The following is a 15,924-nucleotide window of genomic DNA, read 5'->3' as shown; positions in this document are numbered from 1 at the left end:
ACAGTTGCTGATTTGATATATTATAAGCAATGTGAAATTCAAGTGAAAAAAAGGTTGTTGTTGTCATTTTGAAAATCAGTTTGAGGCAAAAGTTGAAATTGTGAAATGAATACTGTACAATGATCCCCCTTTCCCAGCCTGTCCATCACCCACACAATCAGAGATCATTTCGTATCATGTAAAGAGGACTTACCTGTTACACATAGCTGGATTCCTGTCCCACTGATATTTCCACATACTTCACAGTGATAAACCCCAGTATCATTGGGCTGCACGTTTGTGATGGTCAGAATGAAGCTGTTACTGGAAGAGTCTCTGGAAAACAGGAATCGCTCAGGGAATCCTGACGTCCGATGTGCTATGTTCATCACATCATGTGTTAAAACCCAGTCCATACTATTCCCTGCTTGCTCCCGCACCCAATAAACTTCTGTATGTGTTACTGCGGCGTTCCTCATGGTGCACTGTAACCGGGCAGTGTGACCCTCGGTGACACTTTCCAGGCTCTGAGACTGGAGAAGGACTGGGGGATTTGAATCTTGAAGAGAAAATGTGTGAATAAATTAAAATTAGTCTGAAGCCTGTTAGATATCTCAAACACTTCATAAAAACAAATCAGTTTATGTTATCTTTGGTAGTATCTTGACCTATTATCAAGCAGCCTAATCTGGAAGACTCAAGGATTATTTTAATTTGAAGATTAACATGCAATGTTCAGCTGCCTCTGCCATTTCCTCCTCAGGCACAAACTTGTTGCTTCTCCCTCCTTGATTACTGCAGAATCCTCCCAGTCTTCTCCCCATATTGCCTTCCTATTTTCCTAATGACTCAGTCCCTGTTTATTTCTTCTCCAACACTCTCCTTGAACTAGTGGTTTCTTCAGACCTACTGTCATCAAAACCCTCCGCAAACAACTCCTCCAGATCCATTTGTGCTCCTTGCTGCTGCTGATCCTTCATCTAATCTCCAGTCCTCATGCTATCAAAGCGATCTGTTCACATCTATCCAGTCTAGGTCCCAGCTCAAATATTTGGGCTTGGATCCTGCTCATCTATTTCTGGAGTCTCTTGCTGGCTCTCAATTCACTGAATTGATTTTCTGACCTCAGATTTCAATCTCTGCAGTGCTTTGACTCACCAATCTCTCCAGCCTCATCCAGATCTAAAATCCAGAGTTCTTTCCTGTACAACGCTCTATTCTCTCCCACTTCCGAACTCCTCAATGGTACTAAAGTCTCTAGCTGACTGATGCTCTTCTTTCCAACCAGTTCCCTTACTTAGATTTCTCTCCAACTTTCAAATATTTTTAAACCCAACATTTTGACCAACATGACTGTTATTTCTTTTCATGTTTGATTTATTGCCTCTGTTGGATTTTGCCCAATATCTATTTTGTAAAACACTTTAAGAACAATTTTGTTGTTAATGGTGTTATGAAGTTGAAGGTGTATACTGTATATTTAAGAGAGAATGACTGCTGTTCTGCCCTGAGAGTCTTACAAGCACCTGTGGTATGATGAGATAGCAGTCTGAGTGTACTTGAATGTTGAAACTATGTAACATTTAGCTGTGAAATGGATACCTGAGTTGGTTGCTGTTTTGACAACAACTCAAATTTAACCAATCAGTTTAAATTATGCCCAAGGATACTGAAACCCAACTGATATTGAATTTATTGTTTTGCAACCTCAAACCAATGAGATGTTCCGATATTGGGGATATAAAAAAGCCAGGCATTTTGAAAATCGGACAAAGCAACTGCCATCAACATAGATCCAAGAAATTAAGGAACACACTCTATCAAAGGTACCTTTTCATAGGAAGCATGTTTGCACTGAAAAGAAAGAAGTTGGCACAGGGAGATCTTCAGCTGAAAGAAGAAAGACACCGAAATCAACAGCTGCTGTGTGGTTTCGAAAGTAAGTTGATGTAATTTTAATAAGTGTTTTATTGGAACAATATATTGTTATAGAATTGGAGGCAGGTAATAAGCAGATAAGATAAAGAAGGTTGGAGTTGTGAATAGTTGTTGTTTAATGTTCACTTTTAGTATTAAAGAATAAATTGATATTATTTTCTTTAAATACTGGAATTTGGGAGTTCTCTGTCACTCATATTTTAACAGATTACATGACAAGTTAAGCTTTTCTGGCTGTTTGGTTTAATTAACAGACAAGCTTCACTGCTGTGTCATAGCAGTTTGGGGGCTTGGGTCCAAAGTTTGAACAGGTTTAGACAGATGCAGTCTAGATTTGGACAGATTTGAACAGATTTGGGTTACGAAAGATCCCAACAGATTTAAACACTTACTGATTAGTGTCCGAGATCTTTAAATAAATCTTAGGTGAGACAATTTGTTTATTTTCGGTTGCTTGTGGTTGGGTAAATTAAAAGTGAGAGAAATGGCTCTTAAGATGGCTAAAGATGTTCTGGGGTTTGGAGATGCTTCCCAAATTTGCCAAGAAAGTTTAGAAAGACAGGAGAAGGGCAACTTTTAGAATTAGCAAATAGGTTAGAATTAGGTTTAATCAGGAACAAAAGGAGAGCTGAAATTGTAATGGAGTTAGTCAAGCACTTAGCTGTATCAATTAAATAGACAAGTGCAGTAAAGTTAGAAAAAACTTAAATTGAAATTGAGAGAAATGGAGTCAGAAGATAAAGAAAGGGAAAGAAGAGCCATGAGAAGAGAAAGAGAGAGGAAAATTAAAGAGACAGATGTTCTTAGCTGAACGAAGAGAAAGAGTAGAAAAAGAAAGAAAGAGAGACAGGGAAGAAAAAGAGAGAGAAAGGGAGAGAGAATTTGAACTTCAGAAGTTGCAAATTAGTCAAGAAAGTCGTTAACAGGATGGAGATGAAGTAAAAATGTAGTGATATATACAAATATGTTGAAATATTAATAGACAATAGACAATAGGTGCAGGAGTAGGCCATTCAGCCCTGCGAGCCTGCACCGCCATTCAATATAATCATGGCTGATCATTTCTAATCAGTATCCTGTTCCTGCCTTATCTCCATAACCCTTGATTCCACTATCTTTGAGAGCTCTATCCAACTCCTTCTGAAATGAATCCAGAGAGTGGGCCTCCACTGCCCCCTGTGGCAGAGCATTCCACACAGCCACCACTCTCTGGGTGAAGAAGTTTCTCCTGAGCTCTGTCCTAAATGGTCTACCCCGTATTTTTAAGCTGTGTCCTCTGGTTCGACACTCACCCATCAGTGGAAATATGTTTCCTACTGCCAGAGTGTCAAATCCTTTCATAATCTTATACGTCTCAATCAGATCCCCTCTCAATCTTCGAAACTCAAGGATATACAAGCCCAGTCGCTTCAGTCTTTCAGTGTAAGGTAATCCTGCCATTCCAGGAATTGACCTCGTGAACCTACGCTGCACTCCCTCAATAGCCAGAATGTCTTTTCTCAAATTTGGAGACCAGAACTGCACACAGTACTCCAGGTGTGGTCTCACCAGGGCCCTGTACAGCTGCAGAAGCACCTCTTTGCTTCTATACTCAATTCCTCTTGTTATGAAGGCCAGCATGCTGTTAGCCTTCTTCACTACCTGCTGTACCTGCATGCTTGCCTTCATTGACTGGTGTACAAGAACACCCAGATCTCTCTGTACTGCCCCTTTACATAAATTGACTCCATTTAGGTAGTAATCTGCCTTCCTGTTCTTGCTACCAAAGTGGATAACCATACATTTATCCACATTAAACTGCATCTACCATGCATCTGCCCACTCACCTAACTTGTCCAGGTCACCCTGTAATCTCTTAACATCCTCATCACTTTTCACCCTGCCACCCAGCTTTCTATCATCAGCAAATTTGCTAATGTTATTGCTGATACCATCTTCTATATCATTAACATATATTGTAAAAAGCTGTGGTCCCAGCACGGATCCCTGCGGTACCCCACTGGTCACTGCCTGCCATTCCGAAATGGAGCCATTTATCACTACCCTTTGTTTCCTATTAGCCAACCAATTTTCAATCCAATCTAGTACTTTGCCCCCAATACCATGCACCCTAATTTTACTCACTAACCTCCTGTGTGTGGGACTTTATCAAAAGCTTTCTGAAAGTCCAGGTACACGACAACTACTGGATTTCCCTCGTCCAACTTCAGAGTTACATCCTCAAAAAATTCAAGAAGATTAGTCAAGCATGATTTCCCCTTCATAAATCCATGCTGACTCTGTCCTATCCTGTTACTACTATCCAGATGTGCAGTAATTTCATCCTTTATAATAGACTCCAGCATCTTTCCCACCACTGAGGTCAGACTAACTGGTCTATAATTTCCTGCTTTCTCTCTTCCACCTTTCTTAAAAAGTGGTACAACATTAGCCACCCTCCAATCCTCAGGAACCGACCCCGAATCTATTGAACTCTGGAAAATAATCACCAACGCATCCACGATTTCCCGAGCCAACTCCTTCAGTACCCTGGGATGCAGACCATCAGGCCCCGGAGACTTATCAACCTTCAGACCTAAGAGCTTCTCCAACACCAAATCCTGGCAAATATAAATTCCCTTAAGTTCAGGTCCTTCAGCCACTGTTACCTCAGGGAGATTGCTTGTGTCTTCCCCAGTGAACACAGATCCGAAGTACCCATTTAATTCCTCTGCCATTTCTTTGTTCCTAGTAATATATTCCCCTGTTTCTGTCTTCAAAGGCCCAATTTTTGTCCTAACCATTTTTTTGCCTTGCACATACCTAAAAAAGCTTTTACTATCCTCCTTAATATTCTTGGCCAGTTTACCTTCATACCTCATTTTTCCTCTGCGTATTTCCTTCTTAGTAATCCTCTGTTGCTCTTTAAAAGCTTCCCAGTCCTCAGTTTTCCCACTTATCTTAGCTATGTTATACTTTTTCTCTTTTAACTTTATATGTTTCTTTTCTTCCCTCATCAGTCACGGCCGCCCATGCCTCCTCCTGGGATCTTTCTTCCTTTTAGGAATGAACTGATCCTGCAACTTCTGCATTATACACAGAAATATCCGCCATTGTTCCTCCACGGTCATCCCTGCTAAGGTATTGCACCATTGAACTTTGGCCAGCTCCTCCCTCATATCTCCATAATTCCCTTTATTCAACAGAAGTACTGTCACTTCCGACTCTACCCTCTCCCTCTCAAATTGCAGATTGAAGCTTATTGTATTATGGTCACTACTTCCCAATGGCTCCTTCACTTCGAGGTCTCTGACCAATTCTGGTTCGTTACACAATACCAGATCCAGAATTGCCTTCTCCCTGGTTGGCTCCATCACCAGCTGCTCTAAGAATCCATTTCTGAGGCACTCCACAAAGTCTCTTTCTTGTGGCCCAATACCATCCTGATTCTCCCAGTCTACCTGCATGTTAAAATCCCCCATAACAACTGTAGTGACACCTGATTTCAGCTCCTGATTTAACTTACATCTGACATCCAGACTACTGTTTGGGGGCCTGTAGATGACTCCCAAGAGGGTCTTTTTACCCATGGTATTTTGAAGCTCTATCCACACTGAATATTGCCACATTTTGATGAGAAAGATACTGAAGCCTTCTTTATTTCATTTGAAAAATTGGCTGGGGAGATGGAGTGGTCAGAGAACCTTTGGGTAATGCTAGTTCAGACTAAGCTGGTCAGCAGAGCTAGTGAGATATATGCAGCGCTGTCAGATGAGGGGTCAAGAGATTATGCAGATGCCAAACAGGCTATTTTGAGTGCTTATGAATTGTTACCAGAGGTGTATAGATCGGGGTTCAGAAACATAAAGAAGGAACCAAGTCAGACTTTTGTTAAGTTCAAAAGAATTAAACATTTGGATGAACAGAAAGTTCAGGTAGTGAGAAGACGGCAGAGATGGCAGATGAATATGCATTGGTGTAAGGCAAACTTCCAGTAAGAATTTCATCCTGTGAGGGATAGAAGTTGGGAGGAGAGGAGATCCAACACTACTAAACAGAGTAGAGCACATTAGTAATAGTTTACCACAGGTGAGAATTGAAGCCCAAGAAGGCGAAAAGGAGATGAAGAGCTTCAGGTGTTTCAACTCGGTAAAGTGTCACAATCACATAAAGTCATAGTGCTTGTCGTTAAAGAAAGGCACTGTGGGAAAAGATGTGGTAAAAGAGGCTAAGCCAGTGGTTTTCATGGAAATAGTAAACAAATTCCAAGAAATTCGAGGAGCTGCTGGAGTGTGTACAGCCTATGCAGGGGTTGATTTTTGAGTTAGTACCCGATCTCTATGAAGACTTCATCCCTGTGGGTAAAGTTTACTCAGGAAGAACAGGGGGAGAAGTGAAAGAAGTTATAATGTTGAGAGATATGAGATCTAATCAGTCTCTAAACATTCTCTAATCAGAGGAGATGAATGTATTTGCACTCTTTTTGACATGTTAACTGAAAGAAGAATGGTAATTTGTCAGATAGATGGACAGAAATTTAGCGTTCCCCTGTGTAAGATCAGTTTGGAGAGCCCACTCAAGACTGGGGAAGTTACAATGGGAGTAATTGAAAGTGTCATTTCCAGGAATACCGTTTGTTTTGGGGAATGATTTAGCAGGATCCAAGATAGGAGTGACACCCTTTATTGTGGCGAAACCAAGGGAAGACCAGGGAACTGAGGAGCTAAGAGAAAAATACCCTGGAATTTTTCGAGACTGTGCAGTAACAAGGTCCCACTATCATAAGCCATAGTAAGAAGCAAAAACTAAAGAGAAAGATGAAGCAGTTGAGGTTCAGTCAGTGCACATCCTGTTTGATGTAATGGTGCTGGAAAAAGCTGAATAGGTAGAGGGTCAGGCAGAAGTGTTTAGTCCTGAAAGGTTAATGGAATAACAACAGAAAGACTAGACAATAGATGCATACTTAGTAAAGGAATCAGATTATATTCCTGACAGTATTATCCTGAGATGAAAATTGAGACCACGGCAGGTTAGTGCAGAGGAGAATTGGGTGGAAGTGCACCAGGTTGTATTGCAGGTAGCGTACAGTCAGGAAATGTTGCGAGTTGCGCATAAATTACCAGAAGGAGGTCACCTAGGTGTGAAGAAGACTCAGGCTAAGATACAAAAGCATTTCTATTGGCCTGGACTGCACAAGGATGTGGTTACGTTCTGCCGTATGTGTTATATGTGCCAAATAGTAGGTAAGCCAGAGGCAGTAATAAAACCACCACATTTGTCGACAATTCCTGTGTTATAATTGATTGTGTAGGTCCCCTCCGGAAAACTAAAAGTGGGAACCAGTGCTTGCTAACCGTAATGGATGTGTCGACCAGATTTCCGGAGGCAATTCAATTTGGAGTGCTTAGCTGACCATACAGCACTTTTAATCAAGTTGTACCATCCTGAATCCCAGGGAGCTTTGGAAAGGTGGCATCAGACCCTGAAGACCATGTTAAGAGCGTACTGTCAGGATTACCCAAATGATTGGGGTAAAGTATCCCAGTTTGCCAGTTGAGCTGCCCCAAATGAATTAAGTCAGTTTACTCTGTTTGAGTTAATTTTGGACATGAAGTGAGAGGGACTTTGAAATTAATTAAAGAAAAATTAACAGGACCATAGTTAGAGATCTCACGCTTGCATTATGTATCTGAGTTGAGGGAGAGATTAAATTGAGTAGGTGCATTAGCTAAACAGCAGCAGAAGAGGTCATAGCATAGAATGAAGCAGATGGCAAATAAGACATCTAAAATTTGGACATTTTCCCATGGGGACGACATATTAAGATTGTTACTAGTAGGAGAAAAAATCAAATTGAGAAAATATCAAATTGAGAAAACATATTAAGTCAGGTAAAGTATCTGGTAAAGATGCCAGACAGAAAGAAAACGTATCAAGTATGTGATGTGAATATATAGAAACCTTATTATGATAGACACGGAGCTGGAAAAACAGGTGTTAGTTACAACCCTGCAGAGTAAGGAATCAAATCCAGATATCATGAAGTTTGATGTGCCTTAAAGTACCTTAAATAATGAGCAAGTCTTTGAGGAGTGGGATAGATTAGTGAACTGTCTGTCTCATGAGCAAAGAGCCTGGTTGAAAGGTTTATTGCAGCAATATGATGACATATGCAAGAATTAGATAGGGAGGACTAATACTGATGTACATGAGGTGGAAGTTGGGAATGCTGGTCCAATAAAACAACACTCCTACAGAATTAATCCTTTCAAAAACACACAGGTCTAGAAGGAAGTGAATGTGATGCTCAACGAAGATATCATCGAACCTGGGTCAGAAAGGTAGAAGTTAGCCGATCATGTTAGTTCCGAAACCTGACAGGACTCAATGATTTTGTGTGTCCTAACGGAAAGTTAATGCCGTAACAAAATCAGACTCATATCCAATGCCATGATTGAAGGACTGTATAGAGAACATTGGACAAGCCAGTTACATCACAATGTTTGACTTATTACGTGGTTATTGGCAGGTACCTTTATCAGAGAGAGCAAAAGAAGTTTCCATGTTTGTCACCCCAAATGGGCTATTTCAATTCAAAGTGATGCCTTTTGGAATTAAGAGCACACCAGTCACATTCCAAAGACTCATGAACAGAGTTATGGCTGGATGAAAGAAAACTGTGCAGTTTATCTGGATGGTGTAGTGATCTTTCGTGAGTCATGGAAAGATGACGTGGTACAGTTGGCAGAGCTCTTTCAACAACTATGAGCAGGAAATCTGGTAGTAAAGTTAAAGCAAACAGACTTCTCAAATCAGAGGTGACGTTCTTGGGACATAACATGGGACATGGAAGGCTGACTCCAAGGAATGTGAAGGTGAAAGCCATCAAGGAATTTCCACGGTCATCCTCAAAGAAAGAGGTGCTTTGATTTTTGGGACAAAGCGGATTCTACTGGGTGTTTGTTCCAACCTTCAGCAGCATGGTGGCACAGCTAACAGATTTACGAATGAAGAACACAAAATTTCGGTGGCGGGAACAATGCCAGGAGACATTTGACAATTTAAAAGCAGTGTTAACACTGCACAAGTTGAAGCTACACCAAATTTTTTGAAACCCTTCAAAGTTACAATTGATGCCCTCGATATAGGAGTTGAATCTGTGCTGCTAAAGGAAGATGATGATTGATTTGAATGGCCAGTTGAATTGTTTTCAAAGAAACTCAACACTCACCTGAGAAAATACTCCACCACTGAAAGAGAATTATTGAGCTTGGTACTGGCCTGACAATATTTTAATGTTTCTTTGAAGAACAATGTGTCGGAGACAGTTATGTACATGGATCACAATCCTCTTACATGTTTGGAATGATTTAAAGAAAAAAGGGACTATTTCATCGGAATCTTATGTTACGTACTTTTTATTCACATATTGTATATGTTGGGGGGGGGGGGGTCATCAAAATGCAGATGCGCTATCACAGATTTAATGGAAAATATGGATAAAATTGGACAGATTCTGATGTTATTTGTCTGCACGCAGAAATTAACATAAGCTTAGATTAATGACACATGTTCTTCAGTGAACTGAAGAGAAATCATTGAGTTTTTATGGTGACTCTCAAGCGGAGATCATCACACTGATCCCACAGTGAGTGGATCCAGAGTGTGAGCCAGACTCCCTGAATCTGCTTCAAACCAGTGAAAGGCATTAGACAGGGAGCATCAAGGAAAAGCATGTGGCCACCAGCCACAAGGACTATCTCAGAGAACTCTGGGAAATGGGATCAGTCAACTGCTTTCCCAGTCTTCCCCTCTATCCATCACATCCATGTTTATTCTGTCTTTGCCTGTCTAGCGATATATGCAAGAGGAGTTTATAACAGAGTTAGAATTTTAAACAGTAGAGCGATATGTTGAAGATTTGTAAGTGTTCATGAGTTGGTGTAGTCCATTCATCTGCAATGAGTAGTGATTCTTGTGATGTTCTGGCCACTGGTCAGTGCTCTCTGTGATTTTGGTTCCAAAATAGAGATAAAAGTGGGATTTGCGTGCTTCTTAAAATCGTGACCGTTTGTGATGCCTCCTGGGTGGGTCATGATTTCTAGAGCAATACCAGGGAAGAGGAATAAGGTTAGGGGGCTTGGCCAGGAATGATTTAAAAGAGAAGCAATGAGGATTTGGGTGTGTTATTAGTGAACAAAGCAAGTGAAGGAAGGCGTAAGGTTTGCTTCTGCATTGAAGCCTTGGTTCTAGAACTGGCAAAAGATTTCCTACACATTACAGTGTTTTCATTGATAGCCTTCAAGGAGTTTTCCAAACGCAGGTTAATTGAATTGGTGAATGAACCAAAGGTACCTTTACCTGACAGAGCTGAGAAGGTGCAGACACTTGAGGAACTGGCATGGCACTTTGTTTTAGAGGAAATAAACTGGAAAGGAGGTGATCTGGGGAGAGAAACATTGGAATCCAGTGATACTGAGATCCTCTTATAGCAGCTTGGGTCTGAGGAGAGATGTGAAATGAAAGCACAAGGTGCTGGAGAAACTCTACAGGTCTGGCAGCATCTGTTTTTAGAGAAAGCGAGTTAACATTTCCCACTCTTCTTGCCTGCCATAGGGGTATCAGAGGAATTTACAGCTTAATGATCATCAACTCATCAACTTTCCCCTCTTACCCTAAACCTATCCCCTTTAGTTCTGGACTCCCCAACCCCAGGGAAAAGACTTTGTCTATTTATTCTATCCATGCCCCTCATAATTTTGTAAACCTCTATAAGGTCACCCCTCAGCCTCCGACCCTCAAGGGAAAACAACCCCAGCCTGTTCAGCCTTTCCCTGTAGCTCAGATCCTCCAACTCTGGCAACATCCTTGTAAATCTTTTCTGAACCCTTTCACGTTTCACATCTTTCCGATAGGAAGGAGACCAGAATTGCACGCAATATTGCAACAATGGCCTAACCAATGTCCCGTACAGCCGCAACATGACCTCCCAACTCCTGTACTCAATACTCTGACCAATAAAGGAAAGCATACCAAACGCCTCCTTCACTATCCTATCTACCTGCAATCCACTTTCAAGGAGCTATGAACCTGCACTCCAAGGTCTCTTTGTTCAGCAACACTCCCTAAGACCTTACCATTAAGTGTATAAGTCCTGCTAAGATTTGCTTTCCCAAAATGCAGCACCTCGCATTTATCTGAATTAAACTCCATCTGCCACTTCTCAGCCCATTGGCCAATCTGGTCCAGTTCCTGTTGTAATCTGAGGTAACCCCCTTCGCTGTCCACTACACCTCCAATTTTGGTGATATTGCAAACTCACTAACTGTACCTCTTATGCTCGCATCCAACTCATTTATGTAAATGACAAAAAGTAGAGGGCCCAGCACCGATCCTTGTGGCACTCCACTGATCACAGGCCTCCAGTCTGAAGAACAGCCCTCCACCACCACCCTCTATCTTCTACCTTTGAGCCAGTTCTGTATCCAAGTGGCTAGTTTTCCCTATATTCCATGAGATCTAACTTTGCTAATCAGTCTCCCATGGGGAACCTTGTTGACCGCCTTACTGAAGTCCATATAGATCACATCTACTGCTCTGCCCTCATCAATCTTCTTTGTTACTTCTTCAAAGAACTCAATCAAGTTTGTAAGATATGATTTCCTACGCACAAAGCCATGTTGACTATTGCGAGTCAGTCCTTGCCTTTCCAAATACATGTACATCCTGTCCCTCAGGATTCCCTCCAACAACTTGCCCACCACCGAGGTCAGGCTCACTGGTCTATGGTTCACTGACTTGTCTTTACCACCCTTCTTAAACAGTGGCACCACGTTTGCCAACCTCCAGTCTTCTGGCATCTCACCTGTGACTATCGATGATACAAATATCTCAGCAAGAGGCCCAGCAATCACTTCTCTAGCTTCCCACAGAGTTCTTGGGTACACCTGATCAGGTCCTGGGGATTTATCCACCTTTAACCCTTTCAAGACATCCAGCACTTCCTCCTATGTAAAATCTGGACATTTTGGAAGATGTCACCATCTATTTCCCTACGGTCTATATCTTCATATCCTTTTCCACAGTAAATACTGATGCAAAACAGAAACAGCATTTGACCAGTAGTGAAACATGTTGATTTGAAATGATAGAATGGTTGTGCTAATGTCACTGTAAAGCGAAGTCCTACAGAATATCCACTGAAGACACTGAAGGGCCATAAAGTACAGAGCAAGATCAAGGTAATCAGTCTGGTGACTGGACATTTTGAAATAAAAAGAGGGTGACATTTCATCATGATAAGCATCTGCTGTTCAGAATGAAGAGGCAACAGAGCCAAGGATTTCATCAGGATTTCCAGAGATAAGGCTATCAATGATTCCATCTGAGGTTAGAGGACAGATGGACTTAGTCCTGGTCAAGTTTGAGTTTGCAGCATTGTAAGATCCCGGGTCAAATGATGAAATGGTTTCCCTGGAGCTGATTTTGAGTTTCATTGAAACAGTGTTTGAGGTTGAGGTCAGAGTGGGAGTGAGAATTAAAATGAGAGTGAGTGGAAGCACAGCACTGATGGAGGATGTGAGCCTCCACACAACAGACTACTGGGTATCTGTCTGATCCTCTGTATCATCTCCCATGTCTTGCTGACAGTGCATTGAGGGTAACAATGTGCTTCGTTACTGGAACCTTTTTGTCAACAGATCTCCCCCAGCTTCTTGTCCTCACAAACTTCTCTCCCCCTCCCTGATACCTCTGGTGACTGATGAAAGCCCACAAGTTGGATGAATTGATGTGTGCTGCCTCTCCTTTCTGGACTCCACAATGATCCACTTGGTATTCCCTCTCCATCAGAGTGCTCCATACGGTGCAACATTCTTGAGCAAGGTCCACCAAGAAGACATGCTTCAGATTAAGGAGATGAGGACAATGAGATATCACTGACACATTCTCCCCTTGTGTCAAAGGCCATCTGTCAAATGGCTGCCTTGGAGTTCCCACACTGAGAGTGGGCCTTGCTGAACCAGTTAGAGTCCCTGAAGCAGCTAGCTCCCTCCCTCAGGGGGCTGCAGCCCAAAGCCCACTGTCCTTCATGAGTGGAGAAACGCAGAATATCGTGCACCTTACTGAGGAGTGTCCCCCAGACAAACAGACTCACCACAACCACCCCCAGCAAATCAGGAGGGATCATTGGGGTCTAGAGATTTTCATTTACCAAGTGATAAATTGAAACATTCCAACAACAATTAGCCGATAAGAACTGTCTTCACCGTGAAATTTACAATTGCTGATTTTATCTATTGTAAACAATGTGAAGTTTGAGTAAAAAAAATTCTCGGCATTGAAAAAAAATGGAGCCATTTGGTAAAATTGTAACATAAATAATGTACTGTGATCCCTAATCCCAGCCTGTCCATCAACCACACAATCAGAGATCAGTTAGTATCATGTAAACAGGAGTTACCTGTTACAGTCAGCTGGGTTTCATTCCCTCTGATATCTCTCCAAATTTCACAGAAATAGAGACCACTGTCACTGGGCTGCATGTTTGTGATGGTTAGAATGAAGCTGTTACTGTAGGTGTGTCTGGAAGACTGGAATCGCTTAGTGAATCCTGAGCTCTGTTGTGTGTTGTTCCTCGTGTCATGTTTTAAAACCAACTTCTTGTTATTCCCTGGTTGTTTCAGATACCAGTGAACTTCTGTGTCTTTCACTGTGGCATTCTTCATGGTGCACTGTAACCGGGCAGTGTGACCCTTGGTGACACATTTCACACTCGGAGACTGGAGAAGGATTGGGTCATTTGCACCTTTAAGAGAAAATGTGTGAATAAATTAAAATTAGTCTTAAGCCTGTTAAATATCTCAAACATTTAATGAAAACACGTCAGTTCAAGTTACCTTTGGTAATATCTCGACGTATTATCAAGCAGCCTGATCTGGAAGACTCAAGGATTACTTTAATTTGAAGATTAAGATGCAATGTTCAGCTTCCTCCTCATTCACAAACTTGTTGCTTCTCCCTCCCTGATCCCCAGTTACTGCAGAATCCTCCCAGTCTTCTCCCCACATTACCTTCCTATTTCCTAATGACTCAGTCCCTGTTTATTTCTTTTCCACAATCTCCCTGAGCTTCCTTCATCCTTTATAATGCAGCTCACAGAACTAGAGGTTTCTTCAAACCCACTATTATCAAAATCCTCCTCAAACAACTCCCCAGATTCATTTGCATCTCCACTGCTGCTGCAGATAACTCTTCATCTAATCTCCAATCCTACTGCTTCCAAAACAATCTTTTCAAATCCATCCAGTTCAGCTCCCAGCTCACAGCCTTGAGCTTGGATCCTGCTCATCCATTTCTGGAGTCTCTTGCTGGCTCCCAATTCACTGAATTGATCTTCCATCCTCAGATTGTGATTTCCCCAGAGCTTTGTCCTACCCAATCTCTCCAACCTCATCCAGATCTAAAACCTCACAGTTCTTTGCTGCTCCAAAGCTCTTTTCTTTCCCACTCCGAAGTCTCCACTGGTACTCAAGTCTTCAGCTGCCTGAGGCTCTTCTCCAGAACCTGTTCCCCTAATCAGATTTCCCTCCAATTTCCAAATCTTTCTAAACCCAACATTTTGACCAACATGTCTGTCATTTCTCCTCATGTTTGACTTGATGCCTCTGTTGGATTTTGCCCAATGTCTATTTTTGTGAAACACTTTGAGAGCAATTTTGTTAGTCTTGTTACGAAGTTGAAAGCGTGTACTGTACCTTTAAGAGAGAGTGAATGCTGTTCTGTACTGAGAGCTGACAAGGACCCGTCATATGACTAGATAGCAGTCTCTATGGATGTTGAAAATATGTAAAATTTGGCTGTGAAATGGATACCTGAGTTGATTGCTCTTTTGACAACAATCCGAATTGAACAAATCAGTTTAAATTATGCCCCGGGATACTAAAACTTAATTGCGATTGAATTTATTGTTTTGCCAACCTCAGACCAATGAGACAATACAACGTTGGGGATTTAAAAAAGGCAGGCATTATGAAAATTGGAATAGCAACTGCCATCAACACAGATCCAAGAAATTAGGAGACACTCTGTATTGAAGGTTTCTTTTCAGAGGAAACATATTCACAGGAAAAAGAAAGAAAACAACCCAGCTGGAAGAGAACAGATACTGAAAACAACAGGAGCTGTGTGGTTTTGAAATTAAGTTGATGTAATTTTAACGTATGTCTTATTGGAATAGTATGTTGTTATAGAGTTGGAGGCAGGTAATACGCTATTAAGAGAAGGGGGATAGAGTTGTTAATAGTTGTTGTTTAATGTCCACTTTTAGAGATAAAGAATAAATTGATATTATTTTCGTTAAATACTGGAATTTGGAATTCTCTAACTCATATTTAACAGATTAAGCGACAAGTTGAGCTTTTCTAGATGTTTGTTTTAATTAACAGAGGGGTTTGCTGCTGTGTCGTAACAGTTTGGGGCTTGGCTGTAAGATTTGAACAGGTTTAGACAGATCCAGTCTGAAGTTTGGACGATTTGAACTGATTTGGTTTACCAAAGATCTGAGCAGATTTAAACGCTTGCTGATTAGTGTCCAAGATCTTTAAACAAATCTTCGGTGAGATAATTTGTTTATTTTCAGTTACTTGTGGTTGGGTAAATTAAAAATGGGAGAAATGGCTCTTAATATTACTAAAGAAGTTCTGGGGTTTGAAGATGCTTGCTAAATTTGCCAAGAAAGTTTAGGAAATCAAGGGAAGGGCATACTTTTAGAAGTAGCAATTAGAATTGGGTTTAACCAGGGACAAAAGGAGAGCTGAAATTGTACTGGAGTTAGTCAAGCACTTAGCTGTATCAGTGGAACAGACAAGTGCAGTAAAGTTAGAAAAACTTAAATTGAAATTGAGGGAAACGGAGTTAGAAGATAAAGAAAGGGAAAGAAGAACCATAAGAGAAGAAAGAAAGAGAGAAAGAGACAGAGAAGAAAAAGAAAGGGAGAGAGGAAAAAGATAAAAAGTGAGGAAAAAGAAA

General features: G+C 41.3%; 1 pseudogene across 1 annotated transcript in view; it reads right to left on the bottom strand.

The window, feature by feature from the left end:
• The window catches only part of LOC122552555 (immunoglobulin superfamily member 3-like), a 92,325-nt pseudogene that overhangs the window by 13,573 nt on the left and 62,828 nt on the right, over positions 1-15,924 (bottom strand). Inside the window, exons 7-8 of the transcript XR_015758332.1 lie at positions 13,358-13,702; positions 194-538 (exon numbers count right to left, since the gene is read on the bottom strand). The product of XR_015758332.1 is annotated as an immunoglobulin superfamily member 3-like (transcript). The remainder of the gene's footprint in view (positions 1-193; positions 539-13,357; positions 13,703-15,924) is intronic.

Source organism: Chiloscyllium plagiosum, unplaced genomic scaffold (genome assembly GCF_037043375.1).
Source record: "Chiloscyllium plagiosum isolate Xiang-an unplaced genomic scaffold, Cpla_swu_hap1 HiC_scaffold_10, whole genome shotgun sequence".
Classification (NCBI taxonomy): Eukaryota; Metazoa; Chordata; class Chondrichthyes; order Orectolobiformes; family Hemiscylliidae; genus Chiloscyllium; species Chiloscyllium plagiosum.
This window is presented reverse-complemented; position numbering and strand designations above follow the sequence as displayed.